Source organism: Oncorhynchus keta, chromosome 18 (assembly GCF_023373465.1).
Source record: "Oncorhynchus keta strain PuntledgeMale-10-30-2019 chromosome 18, Oket_V2, whole genome shotgun sequence".
NCBI classification, from domain to species: Eukaryota; Metazoa; Chordata; class Actinopteri; order Salmoniformes; family Salmonidae; genus Oncorhynchus; species Oncorhynchus keta.
This window is the reverse complement of record NC_068438.1, coordinates 41,337,725-41,363,305: the sequence shown is the minus strand read 5'-3', so window position 1 is coordinate 41,363,305 and position 25,581 is coordinate 41,337,725.

Below are 25,581 nucleotides of genomic sequence, written 5' to 3'. Positions count from 1 at the left end.
AGAGACCCTTATTGATTCAGATGTCTGTATTGACCCCTATTGATTCAGATGTCTGTAGAGACCCCTATTGATTTAGATGTCTGTATAGACCCCTATTGATTCAGATGTCTGTAGACACCCTATTGATTCAGGCCTGTATAGTGACCCCTATTGATTCGGATTTGTATAGTGACCCCTAATGATTCAGATTTGTGTAGAGACCCCTATTGATTCAGATCTGTGTAGAGACCCCTATTGATTCAGACCTGTATAGAGACCCCTATTGATTCAGACCTGTATAGAGACCCCTAATGATTCAGATTTGTGTAGAGACCCCTATTGATTCAGACCTGTATAGAGACCCCTATTGATTCAGATGTCTGTATAGACCCCTATTGATTCAGATCTGTGTAGAGACCCCTATTGATTCAGATGTCTGTATAGACCCCTATTGATTCAGACCTGTATAGAGACCCCTATTGATTCAGACCTGTATAGTGACCCCTATTGATTCAGATCTGTGTAGAGACCCCTATTGATTCAGATGTCTGTATAGACCCCTATTGATTCAGATGTCTGTATAGACCCCTATTGATTCAGACCTGTATAGAGACCCCTATTGATTCAGACCTGTATAGAGACCCCTATTGATTCAGACCTGTATAGAGACCCCTATTGATTCAGACCTGTATAGAGACCCCTACTGATTCAGACCTGTATAGAGACCCCTATTGATTCAGACCTGTATAGAGACCCCTATTGATTCAGACCTGTATAGAGACCCCTATTGATTCAGACCTGTATAGAGACCCCTACTGATTCAGACCTGTATAGAGACCCCTATTGATTCAGACCTGTATAGAGACCCCTATTGATTCAGACCTGTATAGAGACCCCTATTGATTCAGACCTGTATAGAGACCCCTATTGATTCAGACCTGTATAGAGACCCCTACTGATTCAGACCTGTATAGAGACCCCTACTGATTCAGACCTGTATAGAGACCCCTATTGATTCAGACCTGTATAGAGACCCCTACTGATTCAGACCTGTATAGAGACCCCTACTGATTCAGACCTGTATAGAGACCCCTATTGATTCAGACCTGTATAGAGACCCCTATTGATTCAGACCTGTATAGAGACCCCTACTGATTCAGACCTGTATAGAGACCCCTATTGATTCAGACCTGTATAGAGACCCCTATTGATTCAGACCTGTATAGAGACCCCTATTGATTCAGACCTGTATAGAGACACCTATTGATTCAGACCTGTATAGAGACCCCTATTGATTCAGACCTGTATAGACCCCTATTGATTCAGACCTGTATAGAGACACCTATTGATTCCCTGGTATAGTATGAGAGGCCAGAGGGAAGAGCATCGATCCATCACAATAGTTTTGGTGGTGACCGCAGCGCAAGAGGAGCTTAAAGCATGGATGCTTCCCAAACAATAGCTGACTAAAATTGTCTCTCATTTCACTCTGCTTTACAAGCACCGAATCAAATTCCTTTATTCATCATTTGGCCGCCGTGTCATTTCTCCCTGCCCTCCATGTAACTAGATATGTATGTCATAGATAGATAGAAACACATTCTGGGCAACGTGTTCCTGACTGCAACATTCCTAATAACGGCGGAATGTGCAGGTGTTAGTGAAGAAAGACGGTATACTGATCCCTGCAGATCCCTGCTGAAGGGTGTCAGGGTCTCTGCCTTCTTCAGGTGGGGCTGTGTGTCCTGCTGTAGGGTGTCAGGGTGTCTGCCTTCTTCAGGTGGGGCTGTGTGTCCTGCTGTAGGGTGTCAGGGTGTCTGCCTTCTTCAGGTGGGGCTGTGTGTCCTGCTGTAGGGTGTCAGGGTGTCTGCCTTCTTCAGGTGGGGCTGTGTGTCCTACTGTAGGGTGTCAGGGTGTCTGCCTCTAGTCTATGAGACAAGGCTGGGGAACTACAGGATCACCTTCACCTTAGAGGATTGCATACAGTACTATATGAGTACTGTATAGTACTATAGAAGTACTATTGGAGTATTATAGAGAACAAGATCAACTCTGGTAGAACGTAAAGGGCACAATACCAAGATGAACTTCTCCATTGTAGACATGATATTATTTCATGACCTTTCCCCTATATATCACACCAGTAATGCTCTGGATAAGAGCATCTGCTAAATCAGGGCTTCCCAACTTCCCCCACCCTTTTTTAATTGTGGTTTACTGAGAGAGACTATATTAAATACACCACCAAAAGCTTGATTTTGTTTCATTTGAGGGACCTAGAAACATTTTGTTGTTAAGAAAGCAAATTTCTTCATGACATCTTTTAGGTGGGCTATTTAATTATAATAATACCAATAATGGATAAGGAAAATTAAGTCTAGACCCAAATGTTATTCCACTACCAAATATGTTTTATAATTATAATTTATATGAACCCTCAATTGAATGATACATACAGGAAGTGTAAATCAAATGAGTATAGATCAAAGTCCAACTTCAATGACTCCTCAACTTTAGAAGGTTATAGCTCAGCTCCCGAATGTCGTAGAGACAAGTTAAATATATCCCAATGTGCATCAGAGTTGCGTCCTTGGGCATTTTACCGCTGGTTGCTAGCCTAAAGCATCACGGATTTATGAGTCGTTATAGACCGGTATACAAAACCACGAATTTGTTAAATAAATAAAATACCCCTCAAATGAAGGAACACCCAGGAAACTTTGGAGCCCCACTATGGGGGGCGCTACCCCTAGGTTGGGATCCCCAGTGCTAAAAATAGTCTGATAAATAATGGTGTTCATCACTCTTCCATCTTGTTGTGTTGTAACCATGTTACACTGCTTCCTCTTCATATGATTACATCTCGTATCGGATTCAATCTTGTTTTCCCTTCTCATTGTCTGATATAATTGAATAAATATGATGAAGCCTTGTCATTATACCTACACCGAGCGTACAAAACATTAAGAACACCTGCTCTTTCCCCATGACATAAACTGACCTGTTGAACCGAGGTGAAAGCTTTGATCCTCGGTTCAACAGGGGGCTGAGGGGGTAGAGAGGACAGAGGGGGTAGAGAGGGCTGAGGGGGCTGAGGGGGTAGAGAGTGCTGAGGGAGCGGAGGGGTTGGAGAGGGCTGAGGGGGTAATCTTGGTTGTGTGGTTTGCTTGAGTTCAGGTAGTTTTGTCTTATTAGAGATGTCATGAGAATGAGATAATGAGGGGTGTAAATCTAACTATTCAACAGTTTATAGGTGCTTGTGCATGTATACCTGTCTCTCTCTTTCTCCATCCTTCCCCTCGTCTGTTCTACTCTGCCTTGTGCATGTATACCTGTCTCTCTCTTTCTCCATCCTTCCCCTCGTCTGTTCTACTCTGCCTCGTGCATGTATACCTGTCTCTCTCTTTCTCCAACCTTCCCCTCGTCTGTTCTACTCAGCCTTGTGCATGTATACCTGTCTCTCTCTTTCTCCATCCTTCCCCTCGTCTGTTCTACTCAGCCTTGTGCATGTATACCTGTCTCTCTCTTTCTCCATCCTTCCCCTCGTCTGTTCTACTCTGCCTTGTGCATGTATACCTGTCTCTCTCTTTCTCCATCCTTCCCCTCGTCTGTTCTACTCTGCCTTGTGCATGTATACCTGTCTCTCTCTTTCTCCAACCTTCCCCTCGTCTGTTCTACTCAGCCTTGTGCATGTATACCTGTCTCTCTCTTTCTCCAACCTTCCCCTCATCTGTTCTACTCTGCCTTGTGCATGTATACCTGTCTCTCTCTTTCTCCATCCTTCCCCTCGTCTGTTCTACTCAGCCTTGTGCATGTATACCTGTCTCTCTCTTTCTCCATCCTTCCCCTCGTCTGTTCTACTCTGCCTTGTGCATGTATACCTGTCTCTCTCTTTCTCCAACCTTCCCCTCATCTGTTCTACTCTGCCTTGTGCATGTATACCTGTCTCTCTCTTTCTCCATCCTTCCCCTCGTCTGTTCTACTCAGCCTTGTGCATGTATACCTGTCTCTCTCTTTCTCCATCCTTCCCCTCGTCTGTTCTACTCAGCCTTGTGCGTGCCAGTGCATCAAGTCAAATCCAATTTTATTGGTCGCACACATATTTAGCAGATGTTATTGAGGGTGTATTGAGGGAGTATTGAGGGTGTATTGAGGGTATATTGAGGGTGTATTGAGGGTGTATTGAGGGTGTATTGAGGGTGTATTGAGGGTATATTGAGGGTGTATTGAGGGTGTATTGAGGGTGTATTGAGGGTGTATTGAGGGTATATTGAGGGTGTATTGAGGGTGTATTGAGGGTGTATTGAGGGTGTATTGAGGGTATATTGAGGGTGTATTGAGGGTGTACCGAAGGTGTACAGAAGTGCTTGTGTTCCTAGCTCCAACAGTGCAGTAGTATCTAACAGTTCACAACAATACACACTGTGTCACACCCTGACCATAGTTTGCTTTGTATGTTTCTATGTTTTGGTTGGTCAGGGTGTGATCTGAGTGGGCATTCTATGTTGGATGTCTTGTTTGTCTATTTCTATGTCTGGCCTGATATGGTTCTCAATCAGAGGCAGGTGTTAGTCATTGTCTCTGATTGGGAACCATATTTAGGTAGCCTGGGTTTCACTGTGTGTTTGTGGGTGATTGTTCCTGTCTCTGTGTTTTGCACCAGATAGGGCTGTTTTTGGTTTTCCACGTTTATTGTTTTGTCGTGTTCATGTTTATCTGTTTTTATTAAACATGAGTCAATATAACCACGCTGCGTTTTGGTCCGCCTCTACTTCACCACAGAAAAACCCTTATACACTAATCTAAAAGCAAAAGAATAGAATTAAGAAATGTCTAAATATTAGAGTGAATGTCGGAGTGGCATTGACTAAAATACAGTATAATGGAATACAGTATACATTGTACATATGAGACGAGTAAAGCAGTATGTAAACATTATTTAAACATTATTAAAGTGACTGGTGGCCAGTGATTCCAAGTCTATGTATTTGGGGCAGCAGTCTCTAAGATGCAGGGTTACGTATCCGGTTGGAAGCCGGCAAGGGATGGCTATTTAAATGCTCTGTAACAAAGCTTTCTTAGTGTGCAACAAGCTTTCTCTATCCTTAACCTTGTTCTGAATACTTCCAAAATAAAGGTCATGTGGTTTGGTAAGAAGAATGCCCCTCTCCCCACAGGTGTGATCCTACCTCTGAGGGTTTAGAGCTTGAGGTAGTCACCTCATACAAGTACTTGGGAGTATGGCTAGATGATACACTGTCCTTCTCTCAGCATATATCAAAGCTGCAGGCTAAAGTTAAATCTAGATTTGGTTTCCTCTATCGTAATCAATCGTCTTTCATCCCAGCTGCCAAACTAACCCTGATTCAGATGACCATCCTACCTATGCTAGATTACGGAGACATACATTTTAGATCGGCAGGTAAGGGTGCTCGAGAGCGGCTAGATGTTCTTTACCATTCGGCCACCAGATGCTCCTCATAAAACACATCACAGCACTCTGTATTCCTCTGTAAACTGATCATCTCTGTATACCCGTCACAAGACCCACTGGTTGATGCTTATTTATAAAACCCTCTTAGGCCTCACTCCCCACTATCTGAGATATCTACTGCAGCCCTCATTCTCCACATACAACACCCATTCCACCAGTCACATTCTGTTAAAGGTCCCCAAAGCACACACATCCCTGGGTCGCTACTCTTTTCAGTTCCCTGCAGCTAGCGACTGGAACGAGCTGCAACAAACACTCAAACTGGACAGTTTTATCTCAATCTCTTCATTCAAAGACTCAATCATGAACAGTCTTACTTACAGTTGTGGCTGCTTTGTGTGATGTATTGTTGTCTCTACCTTCTTGCCCTTTGTGCTGTTGTCTGTGCCCAATATTGTTTGTACCATATTTTGTGCTGCTACCATGTTGTGTTGCTACCATGCTGTGTTATGTTGTGTTGCTACCATGCTGTGTTATGTTGTGTTGCTACCATGCTGTGTTATGTTGTGTTGCTACCATGTTGTTGTCATGTTGTGTTGCTACCATGCTGTGTTATGTTGTGTTGCTACCATGCTGTGTTATGTTGTGTTGCTACCATGCTGTGTTATGTTGTGTTGCTACCATGTTGTTGTCATGTTGTTGTTATGTTGTGTTGCTACCATGCTGTGTTATGTTGTGTTGCTACCATGCTGTGTTATGTTGTGTTGCTACCATGTTGTTGTCATGTTGTGTTGCTACCATGCTGTGATATGTTGTGTTGCTACCATGCTGTGTTATGTTGTGTTGCTACCATGTTGTTGTCATGTTGTGTTGCTACCATGCTGTGTTATGTTGTGTTGCTACCATGTTGTTGTCATGTTGTGTTGCTACCATGCTGTGTTATGTTGTGTTGCTACCATGCTGTGTTATGTTGTGTTGCTACCATGCTGTGTTATGTTGTGTTGCTACCATGCTGTGTTATGTTGTGTTGCTACCATGCTGTGTCATGTTGTGTTGCTACCATGCTGTGTCATGTGTTGCTGCCTTACTATGTTGCTGTCTTAGGTCTCTCTTTATGTAGTGTTGTGTTGTCTCTCTTGTCATGATGTGTGTTTTGTCCTATATTTATATGTTATTTATTTTATTTTTTAAATCCCAGCCCCCGTCCCCGCAGGAAGCCTTTTGACTTTTGGTAGGCCGTCAAATAAGAATTTGTTCTTAACTACTTGCCTAGTTAATTTAAGGTTAAATAAATAAAAACATTCAAAAAACATATATATTTGTGTAATAGGTTGTGAAGACGGGGCAGACACCCCCTATAACAAACACTAATAAGCAGACAGACATACAAGTGTCATACACTTACCCACTGGCATATACACTATATGCTGGCGTTGGGCGATATCCATATTTCATATCGTCATACCATCCGTCTCTCATCCTGGGATTTATGGTATTACTGGCTGAGTAGTCAAGAGGTCGCCAAAAAAAGCAAAAAAAGCCCATTGGGCTTCTATTACCAGAATGCTATCAAAATTAGCACAAGCAATAGGGAATTTCTATAGAGGCTGCTAGCTAAATATGCTAACGATCGCAAACCAAAATATACAAATTGCAAAAACAGGTTATCCAGCTCATACAGTTATGCATATATAGGTAGGAAATACAAAATATCATTTTTGTTGGGTTTGGACATTTAAAAGTGAATGTGAACAAGAGACATTGAGCAAATTAACAAAGTTTTTCTTGTCTTAAGGATGAACAGTACTGACTCTGGAGCAGCATGTGTCCCTTCTGGAGTTGCTATGGCAATGGGTTCTCTACTCTGAGAAGAAGGGGGATAACATATTGCACAAGTTGACTGCAGGTATTTAGCTACAAATATTAAAATGTATTCAAATACTTCAAATGAATAGTTTAAACACTATCAATGGTATACCCCGGTTTACGATATATAACGTATACCGTCCAAGCCTAGTATATACCCAAACACTCATACAGACACATAAAGAGTGTTTACAAAGTCCTCTTAACACATCCTGTAAAGTCATTAGTGTCAGAGAGCTGCCTGATGTTCCTCTTTCCTTCTGTTGTGCATGCGTGCGTGTGTGTGAATGTGTGGGTCTTTCCGGATATTGAGTGGTGGGATTGAGATGTGGGGAGGAGGATTGCTCATAACACATAGAAATAACACCTGCTCCCTCGCTAACTCGTTTAGCATTAAGCAATCAAACTTTTCTCATTATCTCAGCAATGGCATCCAATTAGATATGATACATCAACAGCTCTGCAATTATCCTAAATTAGAATTCATTATGCTGCGATTTACTTATGTTTTAATTAGCTAGTGTTAGCACTTGCGTTTTTCTAGGCATTGTTGTTGTTGTTGTTGCTAATGCTGATGTTTTTGTTCAGTTGTCACGCGTTGGTGAGCTGACGGTATTCGCACGGTTCCTTATCTTCGTTGCATTACTTTTATTCTCTCACACCCTTCTCTCTCCCTCTCACTCCCTTCTCACACCCTACTCCAGTGTTCTCATACCCTTTTCTCTCCTTTCTCACACCCTACCCCAGTGTTCTCACACCCTTCCCTCTCCCTTCTCACACCCTACCCCAGTGTTCTCACACCCTTCCCTCTCCCTTCACACACCCTACCCCAGTGTTCTCACACCCTAACCCAGTGTTCTCACACCCTACCCCAGTGTTCTCACACCCTTTTCTCTCCTTTCTCACACCCTACCCCAGTGTTCTCACACCCTACCCCAGTGTTCTCACACCCTTCCCTCTCCCTTCTCACACCCTACCCCAGTGTTCTCACACCCTTCCCTCTCCATTCTCACTCCCTTCTCAAACCTGTTTTGTTCCCTTCTCAATCCCTTCTCCAGTGTTCTCACACTCTTCCCTCTCCCTTCTCAATCCCTTCTCCAGTGTTCTCACACCCTTCCCTCTCCCTTCTCAATCCCTTCTCCAGTGTTCTCACACCCTTCCCTCTCCCTTCTCAATCCCTTCTCCAGTGTTCTCACACCCTTCCCTCTCCCTTCTCACCCCTGTTTCTCTCCCTTCTCACACCCTTCTCCAGTGTTCTCACACCCTTCTCCAGTGTTCTCACACCCTTCTCCAGTGTTCTCACACCCTTTTCTCTCCCTTCTCACACCCTTCTCCAGTGTTCTCACTCCCTTCTCAAACCCGTTTCTTTCCCTTCTCACACCCTTCTCACACCCTTCTCCAGTGTTCTCACACCCTTCTCCAGTGTTCTCACACCCTTTTCTCTCCCTTCACACACCCTTCTCCAGTGTTCTCACTCCCTTCTCACTCCCTTCTCAAACCCGTTTCTTCCCTTCTCACACCCTTCTCCAGTGTTCTCACACCCTTCTCCAGTGTTCTCACACCCTTTTCTCTCCCTTCTCACACCCTTCTCCAGTGTTCTCACACCCTTCTCACTCCCTTCTCAAACCCGTTTCTTTCCCTTCTCACACCCTTCTCACACCCTTCTCCAGTGTTCTCACACCCTTCTCCAGTGTTCTCACACCCTTTTCTCTCCCTTCACACACCCTTCTCCAGTGTTCTCACTCCCTTCTCACTCCCTTCTCACACCCTTCTCCAGTGTTCTCACACCCTTCTCCAGTGTTCTCACACCCTTTTCTCTCCCTTCTCACACCCTTCTCCAGTGTTCTCACTCCCTTCTCAAACCCATTTCTTTCCCTTCTCACACCCTTCTCCAGTGTTCTCACACCCTTCTCACTCCCTTCTCACTCACTTCTTAGAATCTGCCAGGCTGAGACCTTATCACATCTGCCCTGGTGCCATAGGATCATAAATGACTCTGTGCATGAGTAAGCTACAACAGCTGTCTAGGATGACTCTAGAAGCTCGACCATGGCAACACAATGAAACACCTTAACGAAGGCCACTATGGAAAATGTTGTGCTACCGTGTGTATGCAAAATACTATGTTTACAAATACATCAATTAAACCACTTCTGCAAAAGTACTTGTACAAATGTCTTATTATTACACAGCATGTCAAATCCCAAATAAACCCCCCTGCAACTTACATTTTGATGTATGCACAACTTTCAGAAATGTGTGGTCCTGTCGACAATAAAAGTCCTCAGGAACATGCATCTTCTCTCTTCGGACAACGATGACACCGACCTGAGTGGGCGGGTGCAGTGTCCAGATGCGCATTTCCAAGCCCTCTGATTGGTTGTGAATGGCAGGGCTATGATGGGTGAGGGATAACTTAAGTAGGCTGAGCAGACAAATTAACGGGAAAATGTAGGGACTGTGAGGGGAAGTTGGGCAGAGGGAAGAGAAGCAGAACGGCCTTTTTTACAATTCTATGGAGCAGCAATGTTTCTCCCCATGTCACTGTTATTGTTCCATATGCTAAATATTTACTATGTATTTACTGCAAACAAACCCAGTATGTGGTTACCCCTCACCCAGGCTTATTCCTACAGTATGTATCAATGAGCACAAGGGGGTTGAGACTATCTCTGTAATAGTCATGAGGGAAGGAGGGAGAATAGAGTAGCATTGAAGGTCAAGAATACCCCCTCGCCATTCTCATGTTGTGATCTGTGAACAGAGTAATTTAGTTATTTCGCTTTAAACTCCTTTCATTTCTCGTCGGCCACGTTTGAACCGTATTTAATATCAATTGTCTCTCTCCTTCGTGACAGAAGGAAACCAAACCAATTTTATCCCTCTTTTTTTTTTAAAGGCAATCAGTGGAGTGTCCTTGGTTTGATTAGATTCCAGCCTGCCGTTGTCTCTCACTTTCACACTCTTTTTTTATGATGCTTTCTTTCTTTATCCTTCTAAGTGAAAGGAGAGCACAGTTAGGTTTTATCTCAGATCATCCTGAGAATACGTAGTCAGGAATACACTGCTGTACTGGATAGACAACCTGTGCACTGTAAAAAAATAAATTCAGTTGACAAACAATGGTAAATTGAGTGTTGTATTTACTGAATAAAAAGTGATGTATTTACTGAATAAAAAGTGATGTATTTACTGAATAAAAAGTGATGTATTTACTGAACTTCACAACCATGAAGTCAAATCAATTGAAACAACATAACAGTTGACAAAATCTCTTAACTTATTCAATAAATTTGAATCTGCTAAGAACTACTTGTTTACTCAACTTAGAAATTCACAACGAAGAAGTCAAATCAAATAAATGTTCAGATGAATTTATTTGGGGAGCGGAGTTCCCTGCATTCTTTGCAACCGAGAAATTTGACATTTACATTGAGGTCATTTTTCCACAGCGCCTTCCGTTAGTGCATTTAACAAAGATAGATAAACAACCACAAATAAAACGCTTCTGTAACCATTACTGAGAAGGCTGTTGTCATTTTCAAAGTAGTTGTTCAAATTGAATTCGGAAGTTGACAAAACTTTACATTTTAAGGCAGACTGGTAATAAACGTTGGTAAGTTGGAACAACTAATTGTTTGGTTTCTCTGACTGGCAAATACTTGTCCTCTCCACTTTAGGAAAAGGAATCTAAAACTAAAGGAAAACTAAAGCTAAAGAAATCTAAAACTAAAAAAACTAAAACTAAAGGAATCAGTTAAAGCACAATGATTTGACTAAAACTATCAAGTTCACTCAACAAGTTATTCAATCCAAATTTGTCAGCTCCACTTATTTTACTAGGTTGAAGTACCTTTAAATTCATTTACTCCACACAAAATCCAGATTGGACGAGACATTTTAAGGCAGCCTGGTAACAAACTATTTTAAGTTGAATCGAATAAATATGTTTTGACAGTGTGTCCTCTACTCTGTCTCCCTATTGGTTTGTTGATTTTCTCTCCCTCTCTTCTCTAACCACACCATAACATCAATCTACTACTCCTCCTCTGTACTGATTCCCATCTGTGTTTTGGCTTTTGTTCCAGACATAGAGCCAGTGTCCGCCTGAAGTAAGACAGACAGACGGCCATGTGAAGTGGGGCTGGAAGGTGTTGGCACGAGGGGAGTTGTAAGACAGATCTGGTTACATTTTTTATTAATTTCATTTTTATTTCACCTTTATTTAACCAGGTAGGCCAGTTGAGAACATGTTCTCATTTACAACTGCGACCTGACCAAGATAAAGCAAAGCAGTTTGACACATTCAATGACACAGAGTTACACATGGAGTAAAACAAACATACAGTCAATAATACAGTATAAACAAGTCTATATACGATGTGAGCAAATGAGGTGAGATAAGGGAGGTAAAGGCAAAGAAAAGGCCATGGTTGCAAGGTAAATACAATATAGCAAGTAAAACACTGGAATGGTAGTTTTGCAGTGGAAGAATGTGCAAAGTAGAAATAAAAATAATGGGGTGCAAAGGAGCAAAATAAATAAATAAATTAAATACAGTTGGGAAAGAGGTAGTTGTTTGGGCTAAATTATAGGTGGGCTATGTACAGGTGCAGTAATCTGTGAGCTGCTCTGACAGTTGGTGCTTAAAGCTAGTGAGGGAGATAAGTGTTTCCAGTTTCAGAGAGTTTTGTAGTTCGTTCCAGTCATTGGCAGCAGAGAACTGGAAGGAGAGGCGGCCAAAGAAAGAATTGTTTTTGGGGGTGACCAGAGAGATATATCTGCTGGAGCGCGTGCTACAGTTGGGTGATGCTATGGTGACCAACGAGCTGAGATAAGGGGGGACTTTACCTAGCAGGGTCTTGTAGATGACATGGAGCCAGTGGGTTTGGCGACGAGTATGAAGCGAGGGCCAGCCAATGAGAGCGTACAGGTCGCAATGGTGGGTAGTATATGGGGCTTTGGTGAGAAAACGGATTGCACTGTGATAGACTGCATCCAATTTGTTGAGTAGGGTGTTGGAGGCTATTTTGTAAATGACATCGCCGAAGACGAGGATTGGTAGGATGGTCAGTATTACAAGGGTGTTTTGGCAGCATGAGTGAAGGATGCTTTGTTGCAACATAGGAAGCTAATTCTAGATTTAACTTTGGATTGGAGATGTTTGATGTGGGTCTGGAAGGAGAGTTTAGAGTCTAACCAGACACCTAGGTATTTGTAGTTGTCCACGTATTCTAAGTCAGAGCCGGCCAGAGTAGCGAAGTTGGACAGGCGGGCAGGTGCAGGCAGCGATTGGTTGAAGAGCATGCATTTAGTTTTACTTTGTCTTTAAGAGCAATTGGAGGCCACGGAAGGAGAGTTGTATGGCATTGAAGCTTGCCTGGAGGGTTGTTAACACAGTGTCCAAAGAAGGGCCAGAAGAATACAGAATTGTGTCGTCTGCGTAGAGGTGGATCAGAGACTCACCAGCAGCAAGAGCGACCTCATTGATGTATACAGAGAAGAGAGTCGGTCCAAGAATTGAACCCTGTGGCACCCCCATAGAGACTGCCAGAGGTCCGGACAGCAGACCCTCCGATTTGACACACTGAACTCTATCAGAGAAGTAGTTGGTGAACCAAGGCTGTCGAGTCTGCCAATGAGGATGTGGTAATTGACAGAGTCGAAAGCCTTGGCCAGATCGATGAATACGGCTGCACAGTAATGTTTCTTATCGATGGCGGTTAAGATATTGTTTAGGACCTTGAGCGTGGCTGAGGTGCACCCATGACCAGCTCTGAAACCAGATTGCATAGCAGAGAAGGTATGGTGAGATTCGAAATGGTCGGTAATCTGTTTGTTGACTTGGCTTTCAAAGACCTTAGAAAGGCAGGGTAGGATAGATATAGGTCTATAGCAGTTTGGGTCAAGAGTGTCCTCCCCTTTGAAGAGGGGGATGACCGCAGCTGCTTTCCAATCTTTGGGAATCTCAGACGACATGAAAGAGAGGTTGAACAGGCTAGTAATAGGGGTGGCAACAATTTCGGCAGATCATTTTAGAAAGAAGAGGTTCAGATTGTCTATCCCGGCTGATTTGTAAGGGTCCAGATTTTGCAGCTCTTTCAGAACATCAGCCGACTGGATTTGGGAGAAGGAGAAATGGGGAAGACTTGGGCGAATTGCTGTGGGGGGTGCAGTGCTGTTGACCGGGGTAGGAGTAGCCAGGTGGAAAGCATGGCCAGCCGTAGAAAAATGCTTATTGAAATTCTCAATTATAGTGGATTTATCGGTGGTGACAGTATTTCCTATCTTCAGTGCAGTGGGCAGCTGGGAGGAGGTGTTTACAGTGTCCTGGAACTTTTTTGAGTTAGTGTTGCAGGAAGCAAATTTCTGCTTGAAAAAGCTAGCCTTGGCTTTTCTAACTCCCTGTGTATAATGGTTTCTAGCTTCCCTGAACAGCTGCATATCACGGGGGCTGTTCGATGCTAATGCAGAATGCCAAAGGATGTTTTTGTGTTGGTTAAGGGCAGTCAGGTCTGGGGAGAACCAAGGGCTATATCTGTTCCTGGTCCTACATTTCTTGAATGGGTTATGCTTATTTAAGATGGTTAGGAAGGCATTTAAAAAAAATAACCAGGCATCCTCTACTGACGGGATGAGATCAATATCCTTCCAGGATACCCCGGCCAGGTCGATTAGAAAGGCCTGCTCGCTGAAGTGTTTCAGGGAGTGTTTGACAGTGATGAGTGGAGGTCGTTTGACCGCTGACCCATTACAGATGCAGGCAATGAGGCAGTAATCGCTGAGATCTTGGTTGAAGACAGCAGAGGTGTATTTAGAGGGCAAGTTGGTTAGGATGATATCTATGAGGGTGCCCGTGTTTAAGGCTTTGGGGAGGTACCTGGTAGGTTCATTGATAATTTGTGTGAGATTGAGGGCATCAAGTGTCGATTGTAGGATGGCTGGGGTGTTAAGCATGTTCCAGTTTAAGTCGCCTAGCAGCACGAGCTTTGAAGATAGATGGGGAGCAATCAGTTCACATATGGTGTCCAGAGCACAGCTGGGGACAGAGGGTGGTCTATAGCAGGCGGCAACAGTGAGAGACTTGTTTTTAGAGAGGTGGATTTTTAAAAGTAGAAGTTCAAATTGTTTCGGTACAGACCTGGATAGTAGGACAGAACTCTGCAGGCTATCTTTGCAGTAGACTGCAACACCGCCCCCTTTGGCAGTTCTATCTTGCCTGAAAATGTTGTAGTTTGGGAAAATGTCAGAATTTTTGGTGGTCTCCCTAAGCTAGGATTCAGACGCAGCTAGAACATGCAGGTTGGCAGAGTGTGCTAAAGCAGTGAATAAAACAAACTTCGGGAGGAGGCTTCTAATGTTAACGTGCATAAAACCAAGGCAATTATGGTTACAGAAGTCATCAAAAGAGAGCGCCTGGGGAATAGGAGTGCAGCTAGGCACTGCAGGGCCTGGATTCACCTCTACATCGCCAGAGGAACAGACGAGGAGTAGGATAAGGGTACGGCTAAAAGCAATAAGAATTGGTCGTCTAGAACGTCTGGAACAGAGAGTAAAAGGAGGTTTCTGGGGGCGATAAAATAGCTTCAAGGTATAATGTACAGACAAAGGTATGGTAGGATGTGAATACTGTGGAGGTAAACCTAGGTATTGAGTGATGATGAGAGAGATATTGTCTCTAGAAACATCATTGAAACCAGGAGATGTCATCGCATGTGTGGGTGGTGGAACTAATAGGTTGGATAAAGTATAGTGAGCAGGACTAGAGGCTCTACAGTGAAATAAGCCAATAAACACTAACCAGAACAGCAATAGACAAGGCATATTGACATTAAGGAGAGGCATGCTTAGTCGAGTTATTAAAAGGGTCCAGTGACTAGTGAGGTTGGTTGGGGTCACGGTGATTCAGACAGTTAGCCGGGCCATCGGTAGCAAGCTGGCATAGAATGAAGCTCTGTTTTTAGCCACCTTGTGCATTTCCGTCGGTAGGATTAGTGGGGTTCCGTGTGGTAAGGGGGATCAATCCAATTCGCAAAAAAATATATATATATAGTTATAGAGGCCCAAGAAAAAAAAATTATAATGAAAAATAAGAATAATAATTGTCCGATAGGTCTATTCAGATAGCAGCCGATAAGACAGCTAACGATTAGCGGACCGCAGATGGGCGTTCAGGTAACGTCGCGATGGAGGAGCCAGCTGGATAACTCCCTCGGGTAGATAACGTCGGCAGTCCAGTTGTGAAGGACCGGTGGGGCTCTGCGTTGGCAGTAAAATGGGTCTGGATAGGTGATTGTAGCCCAGGAGTGACTGATGAAACTCTTCAGCTGGCTAGCTCCGGAATAATTGATGTTTGCTCCGGAATCGACGTAAGCCGATAGTCACACGGATAGCAGCTAGCTAGCTGCTAGATCCAGGTATAAATGTCCAGAGTTAGCGGTTGAAATCCGGGGACATGGAGAGAAAAATAGGTCCGGTATGTTCCTGTCCGAAACGCGCCTGTACAAAACTGCCGATAGATTTTCGAGCTAAAGGATAGCTGATGACCACAAACCGTGGTTAGCTGAATACTAACGATTAGCCAGTAAAGAAGCTAACTAGCTTCTGGATTAGCTTCTGGATTAGCTTCTAGCTAGCTTCTGGTTAGCTTCTGGTTAGCTTCTATAGAGGATTACAAATTTTAGGTAAATAATACTTTCTTTTTTATATATATAAATTGGTGAAGTGGGTTGCAGGAGAGTGTTTTGAAGATAAAAAATATATATAAAAAATGTGTATGCGAAGAAAGTTGTAAATATATATACTGTATATATATACGGGACATGACAAGACGAGGACCAAAGACGTCTGAACTGCTATGCCATCTTGGAACGAGAGCTTAAGCTTAACATTAGCTTAACCTGCAGCAGCTCCACCTGTGGTTATGTAATGGGCTAACAATGTACTGGTTATCTATCTCCCTAGTTACCACTAGGTCCACTCCCTCCCTCCCTCCCTCCCTCCATTTCTCTCTCTCTCCCTCTCTCTCTCTCTCTCTCACTCTCTCTCTCTCTCACTCTCTCGCTCTCTCTCTCTCTCTCTCTCTCTCTCTCTCTCTCACTCTCTCGCTCTCTCTCACTCCCTCTACCACATCCTCCCATCTGGCAGGTCTTCACCTCCTCCATCTCTCCATTACATACACCCTCTTCAGGCTTTCTTCCAATGTCACTTTGTTTCACATTCTCCCTCTCCTGAGTCATGTCTGCATGCAAATCTTACAGCCTTTATGTGAGTGTGAGAAACGCATGCAAACACACAATGTTGAATCCCCCCCCCTCCCCACCACCCACCCCTTGTCCCTATGTGTGTTACATAACCCCTAGTCCTTAAACCCTGGGGGTGGGCTAACACAGTATCCCACCCACACAGCCCCATACTGTAGGTGAGTCAGTCAACACACTGTCCCTCACACACACATAGCCCTCTCACATACCCCTAAAGGACCCCTAACCCCTTATCACAGTCATTGGCCCTCTACAGGAAGAGACAACTGTCACAAGCTCTTACCCATCCTACAGGACAGGAACACACACTTAAACTCACACTATAGGGGGAACAATAATTCCATTACCCACGCAGTCCACACACACACACACACACACACACACACACACACACACACACACACACACACACACACACACACACACACACACACACACACACACACACACACACACACACACACACACACAGGGTATACGGGGCGACCGATAGCCTAGTGGTTAGAGTGTTGGACTAGTAACCGAAAGGTTGCAAGGTCAAATCCCTGAGCTGAAAAGGTACAAATCTGTAGTTCTGCCCCTGATCAAGGCAGTTAACCCACCGTTCCTATGCTGTCATTGAAAATAAGAATTTGTTCTTAACTGACTTAGCCTAGTTAAATAAAGGTAACACATGACTTTTAAAAAAAACACATATAATATTAAAAAACTCAGTGCAGTTCTGCAGTGTTGTGCAGACTCAGGACAACTGAGCTTTGGAGAAATGCTTTCTAATGATCATGTTTTTTCATCAAAGAAGTTCATGAATTTATCACTGCTGAAATGAAAGCCATCCTCTCTTGGGGAATGCTGCTTTTTAGTTAGCTTTGCGACATAAAGAACTAGCAATACTAGCAATACAAAATACAAAAATGTAATTTCCGTTTGTACAGCTTGCTTGGCCCGTTGTTGTATCAAGTCCCTCTGGTTCACACTGACTGTGTAAATAAGAACAATGCCATAAGAATCATCTTAGGCTTTAACCCCACCCAAACTCTGACCATTTTACTCGCCCTAGCAGAGCTGGTTAGGTTGTTTTCATGTTTTCCAGAGCGTTGGTGACATGTAACTGTTCTCCTGGCAACAATTTAATTAGGTTTTTCTGCAGACAGTTACTGACACCGGCCATATTCAACCGGTGTTGAGCGTTAATCAGTTCTTCTGCGCTCTGACACACTCAGATGAGAGTGCTCTGAAACAGTTGCTGTAGTGAAGTTCTATTGGAATGGATATTTGCATAGCTCAGTCTTCTGTTAAGTTTTACTATGTGGTACATTTTTAAAAAGAAAAGCAGCGTTAGACAGGATTACCTACACATACTGACCAGCTCAAATAGACAGAATGTGTTATATGGCAGACCAATCCAAGCTCATCTCTCTGCATGTCCAGCCCACTAATTATCTCAGCCAATCATGGGTAGCGGGTAGGTTGCTGACTTCTTCTGTGGCTTAACAAACTAGACTCATAATTTAACAATGTTATTCGTATTTACAGATGGCATACACATTTGTTATTAAGGCACATGAAAGATCACATGTTCTAGAAGATATTTCTGCCCCCCCAAAAAATATAAATAAATAAACAAAGTTTATGTTCAAATGGCTCTCTTATGAAGTAGTGACCCGTGACATATGCCTAGTTTCTTGAAACGGGTCACACGAATAAGAAGTGGGCAGTAAAACTCCTCCTCATCTTTTCTTCTCCTCCTCCTCTTTCACCTCCCTCTACCGTCTCCTCCTCCTCTTTCACCTCCCTCTACCGTCTCCTCCTCCCCTTCTCCTCACCAGAAATATTCATATACAAATTGAGCCCAAAGATTTCCACAGGTTTCAGAGTGAGTTACAGAGACAAACAAAGACAAGATGAGAGAGAGAGAGAGAGAGAGGAGAGAGATAGACAGAGAGAGAGAGAGAGAGAGAGAGAGAGAGAGAGAGAGAGAGAGAGAGAGAGAGAGAGAGAGAGACAGACAGACAGACAGACAGACAGACAGACAGACAGACAGACAGACAGACAGACAGACAGACAGACAGACAGACAGACAGACAGACAGACAGACAGACAGACAGAGAGAGAGAGAGAGAGAGAGAGAGAGAGAGAGAGAGAGAGCCCATTGCCCTTGTGAGGTCTGGGGTCCACTCACCAACCAAGACTTCACATAATGGGACAAACACCAAATTGAGACTCTGCACGCAGAATTCTGCAAAAATATCCTCCGTGTACAACGTAAAACACCAAATAATGCATGCAGAGCAGAATTAGGCCGATACCCACTAATTATCAAAATCCAGAAAAGAGCCATTAAATTCTACAACCACCTAAAAGGAAGTGATTCACAAACCTTCCATAACAAAGCCATCACCTACAGAGAGATGAACCTGGAGAAGAGTCCCCTAAGCAAGCTGGTCCTGGGGCTCTGTTCACAAACACAAACACACCCTACAGAGCCCCAGGACAACAGCACAATTAGACCCAACCAAATCATGAGAAAACAAAAAGATAATTACTTAACACATTGGAAAGAATTAACAAAAAAACAGAGCAAACTAGAATGCTATTTGGCCCTACACAGAGAGTACACAGCGGCAGAATACCTGACCACTGTGACTGACCCAAAATTAAGGAAAGCTTTGACTATGTACAGACTCAGTGAGCATAGCCTTGCTATTGAGAAAGGCCGCCGTAGGCAGACATGGCTCTCAAGAGAAGACAGGCTATGTGCTCACTGCCCACAAAATGAGGTGGAAACTGAGCTGCACTTCCTAACCTCCTGCCCAATGTATGACCATATTAGAGATACATATTTTCTCCAGATCACACAGATCCACAAAGAATTCGAAAACAAATCCAATTTTGAAAAACTCCCATATCTACTGGGTGAAATTCCACAGTGTGCCATCACAGCAGCAAGATTTGTGACCCGTTGCCACGAGAAAAGGGCAACCAGTGAAGAACAAACACCATTGTAAATACAACCCATATTTATGCTTATTTATTTTATCTTATGTCCTTTAACTATTTGTACATTGTATATATATATATATATAATATGACATTTGTAATGTCTTTACTGTTTTGAAACTTCTGTATGTGTAATGTTTACTGTTCATTTTTGTTGTTTTTCACTTTATATATTCACTTTGTATGTTGACTACCTCACTTGCTTTGGCAATGTTAACACATGTTTCCCATGCCAATAAAGCCCTTGAATTGAATTGAATTGAGAGCGAGACAGACAGACAGAGAGAGAGAGACAGACAGAGAGAGAGAGAGAGAGAGAGAGAGAGAGAGAAGACAAGACAATGAACAGGTTGGAAGAGAGCGAGCAATTTATGTGCAAAATCAATTGCAGTACCCATGCAAATTTCCAAAATGTCCGGGCTGTAAAGTATTAAACATGTAATTTTCCTCTCAGTGGGGAAACACTGAAACCCAAAATGGAGAAATTACAATCTACTACTGTCTATTATTGTCCAAATCCAGAGGGGGGTCAGAATGGCAGGCGTCTGTTAGCACTCCTGTTGTAATAATTACCTATCATGGAGAGCTGCCCAAACACCAACTGATTGTGTGTATGTGTGTGTGTGTGCGTGTGTGTGTGTGTGTGTGTGTGTGTGTGTGTGTGTGTGTGTGTGTGTGTGTGTGTGTGTGTGTGTGTGTGTGTGTGTGTGTGTGTGTGTGTGTGTGTGTGTGTGTGTGTGTGTGTGTGTGTGTGTGTGTGTGGATGGTTGGTATTTGGTCTTTACTTGGTCTAAACGAGAGATGAGTAGACAAGCTGGCATCTAACTGAATGAAGAACATAAGTACAACAGGTACGGTAAAGGGATGGGCCTAAAAGAATGAGAGAAGCTTACGATTCACATTCATACAGAGATGAAACTGGAGAGAAATGTATGAAATAATGTATGTATACTGTAATTATTGAATTATGTGCCAAAGTACTGTACATGTATGAATGCACTGTTGTTGCATAAACATACATACACACACATACACATACACATACATACACACTCACACAGAGGGCACACATACACACTCACACACGGGAACACACACACTCACACAAGTACACACTCACACACGTGCACACTCACACATACACACTCACACACAGGCACACTCACACACATATACACTCACACAATCGTACTCACACATACACACACATACACACTCACACTCACACTCACACACATATACACTCACACAATCGTACTCACACATACACACACATACACACACACACTCACTCACACTCACACACATACACACATATACAGACATATACAGTGGGGCAAAAAAGTATTTAGTCAGCCACCAATTGTGCAAGTTCTCCAACTTAAAAAGATGAGAGAGGCCTGTCATTTTCATCATAGGTACACTTCAACTATGACAGACAACATGAGAGAGAAAAAAATCCAGAAAATCACATTGTAGGATTTTTTATTAATTTATTTTCAAATTATGGTGGAAAATAAGTATTTGGTCACCTACAGTACAAACAGATTTCTGGCTCTCACAGACCTGTAACTTCTTCTTTTAGAGGCTCCTCTGTCCTCCACTCGTTACCTGTATGTATGGCACCTGTTTGAATTTGTTATCAGTATAAAAGACACCTGTCCACAACCTCAAACAGTCACACTCCAAACTTCACTATGGCCAAGACCAAAGAGCTGTCAAAGGACACCAGAAACAAAATTGTAGACCTGCACCAGGCTGGGAAGACTGAATCTGCAATAGGTAAGCAGCTTGGTTTGAAGAAATAAACTGTGGGAGCAATTATTAGGAAATGGAAGACATACAAGACCCCTGATAATCTCCCTCGATCTGGGGCTCCACGCAAGATCTCACCCCGTGGGGTCAAAATGATCACAAGAACGGTGAGCAAAAATCCCAGAACCACCAAAGTAACAAAGCCTACCATCAGTAACACACTACCCCGCCAGGGACTCAAATCCTGCAGTGCCAGACATGACCCCTGCTTAAGCCAGTACATGTCCAGGCCCGTCTGAAGTTTGCTAGAGAGCATTTGGATGATCCAGAAGAAGATTGGGAGAATGTCATATGGTCAGATGAAAACAAAATAGTAAAAACTCAACTCGTCGTGTTTGGAGGACAAAGAATGCTGAGTTGCATCCAAAGAACACCATACCTACTGTGAAGCATGGTGGTGGAAACATCATGCTTTGGGGCTGTTTTACTGCAAAGGGACCAGGACGACTGATCCGTGTAAAGGAAAGAATGAATGGGGCCATGTATCGTGAGATTTTGAGTGAAAACCTCCTTCCATCAGCAAGGGCATTGAAGATGAAACGTGGCTGGGTCTTTCAGCATGACAATGATCCCAAACACACCGCCCGGGCAACGAAGGAGTGGCTTCATAAGAAGCATTTCAAGGTCTTGGGGTGGCCTAGCCAGTCTCCACATCTCAACCCCATAGAAAATCTTTGGAGGGAGTTTAAAGTCCATGTTGCCCAGCAACAGCCCCAAAACATCACTGCTCTAGAGGAGATCTGCATGGAGGAATGGGCCAAAATACCAGCAACAGTGTGTGAAAACCTTGTGAAGGCTTACAGAAAACGCTTGACCTCTGTCATTGCCAACAAAGGGTATATAACAAAGTATTGAGATAAACTTTTGTTATTGACCAAATACTTATTTTCCACCATAATTTGGAAATAAATTCATTAAAAATCCTACAATGTGATTTTATGGATTTTCTTTCTCATTTTGTCTGTCATAGTTGAAGTGTACCTATGATGAAAATTACAGGCCTATCTCATCTTTTTAAATGGGAGAACTTGCAGAATTGGTGGATGACTAAATACTTTTTTGCCCCACTGTACACTCACACACATATATACACACACACACACAAACACACACACACACACACACACACACACACACACACACACACACACACACACACACACACACACACACACACACACACACACACACACACACACACACACACACACACACACACACACACACACACACACACACACACACACACACACACATACAGACACATACACATGGGCACAAAGACTATTACCTTCTTCCACAAATGGGTTTTCAGTCACCTTAAGGGCTGTGGATAGATGAATGATTCATGTCCTGTCAGCCTGTGTTAGAGTTACACACAGCCCAGTCTAGTTGGAGAGCTGCCCAGAGAGAGGTGGATGGAGGGGAAAGGAGAGGAGGCCAGAGAGAGAGAGAGAGAGAGAGAGAGAGAGAGAGAGAGAGAGAGAGAGAGAGAGAGAGAGAGAGAGAGAGAGAGAGAGAGAGAGACCATATTATGACCATATAGGAGACACATATTTCCCTCAGATTACACAGATGCACAAAGAATTCGAAACAAACCCAATTTTGATAAACTCCCATATTAATTGGTTGAAATACCACAGTGTACCATCACAGCAGCAATATTTGTGACCTGTTACCACAAGAAAAGGGCAACCAGTGAAGAACAAACACCATTGTAAATACAACCGATATTTATGCAACTATTTGCACATAATATGACATTTGTAAGGTCTTTATTATTTTGGAACTTGTGAGTGTCATGTTTACTGTTAATTTGTATTGTTTATTATCTAGTTCACTTGCTTTGGCAATGTAAACATATGTATGTTTCCCATGCCAATAAAGGCCTTAAATTGAACATGTTTATTGAGAGAGAGAGAGAGAGAGAGAGAGAGAGAGAGAGAGAGAGAGAGAGAGAGAGAGAGAGAGAGAGAGAGAGAGAGAGAGAGAGAGAGAGAGAGAGACAGACAGACAGATAGAGAGATAGACAGAGAGAGACAGACAGACAGACAGACAGACAGACAGACAGACAGACAGACAGACAGACAGACAGACAGACAGAAAGCTGTGACCTATGTCTCCTCAGCTCTCTTCACTTCCTCTTCACATGTCACTCAAACTGGTTCTCGTGGCAACGGCAGGATGAATTTCCTGGTGTGTGACAGGTTTTGTGGAGTGTGACAGATTTGTCTTGCCATGTGTGACTAAACCACTATCACTGCTCCGGCCAATCAATACACACACACACACACACACACACACACACACACACACACACACACACACACACACACACACACACACACACACACACACACACACACACACACACACACACACATACACACACACACATTCACACGTAAGTGGAAGTTGGGAATTACACTGAGCTCAGAGCCAGTTCAAATCCAACAGACGAATCCTTATATTTCCAAGTGTATCTTTGGGGAAACTGAACTCATTTCTGACCACAGATTGTTGGAGCTGTTATTGCTGGAAGCCACAGATTGTTGGAGCTGTAATTCATGGAAATTGGAGCAGGTTATAAATTAGTAACTGCAGCATATGTCTCATGTCAAATCCAATGGGTTTCAAAGAAATGTTAGTGAGAGGTGATGCACGTTCTTCACATAAAAACAAACACATACAATACAGTCTACAGAATACACACAATACACACACACACACACACAAAAGGCACATACACAACACACTCACAATAAACACATATACACATACCCACACATACACACACACAAAAGGCACATTCACACACACACAAACACACACAATAGACACACGCATACACACACAAACACTGATATCTAAGCTGGGACCAAAGCCTTCAGTTGACTGGTGTGTTCTGTAGTGGTTCAGTTAGGTGATGATAATAAACAACACAGTTGAGTTTCCTGGGAAGAATTACTGATGTGAACCTGTTTACTGCTGGAAAATACCAGAGTTACACAGCCCATAAATGTGTTCTCTTACTGCCCACTGCGGTAAATACGTGGATATATAGAAATATGAAAAGATATAGTGATACTATATATAGATATAGTACTATGATAGTAAATACACAGTCCTGCTTGTCTCTGTGGCTTTATGAATGTGTGAAACTAATGGTTGTTGCGTGTTTTACCAGGCTAATAGAAACCATATAGTTTAGTTTATAAATGTTCCATAAAACTGTAGTGATTCATGTTAGGGTATTCCCAGTGTCCTAGTAGTAGTAATGCCTTAAGCCAGTTGTCGAGATCACTTTCGGAGTCAAAATGCAAGCCGCGTTCTACCGAGTTAAAAAACGTAATCCTATGCCTCATTAGCCAATTAAAAACAGTTCTGTAGCAATAAGGTTTGTGCAGTAGGCTTTATGCCCTATACATTATCGCTATATATTGGCTATGCTTGAATTGCCAGTTGACAATGTTGTTCTTCTCAGACCATTTTGAAATTGTATATAAATAAAACAAATAGGTATATGATCACACTGGTAATAGATCAGTCTTAGAATAGCACCAGAGAAGAAGGTAGACGTTTTACGTCTCTCCAACCAATCGTGTTTTTTTGTTGAAGTTGTTTGTAATTAATTTTTTTACTTATTTTATACATAATGTTGCCACTACTGTCTCTTATGACCAAAAATAACTTCTGGACATCAGGGCTGCGATTACTCACCACGGACTGGCAGAATCATTTTTTTCCAGTAAACTCTAGGGAGTTTTTCCTAGCCACCGTGCTTCTACACCTGCATTGCTTGCTGTTTGGGGTTTTAGGCTGGGTTTCTGTACAGCACTTTGAGATATGAGCTGATGTACGAAGTGCTATATAAATACATTTGATTTGATTTGATTTGCTTTGATTTGATGAGTCTGACGAACCAAACGCAAACAATATACTGCTTTCTCAGGAACAGGCCCGGATCCCTGTGATTTGCATGAAGAGGAGGCAGAGAAAAAGGGGCCAAATTCAGAGAATTTGTAGGCGATCAAATAAACCCCCACTTCCTTCCATTCTGTTAGCAAACGCTTAATCTTTGGAGAATAAAATCGATGACCTGCACGCAAGATTAAACTACCAACGGGACATTCAAAACTGTAATATCTTATGCTTCACGGAGTTGTGGCTGAATGACGACACTATCAACATACATGGTTATACGCTGTTCCGGCAGGATAGAACAGC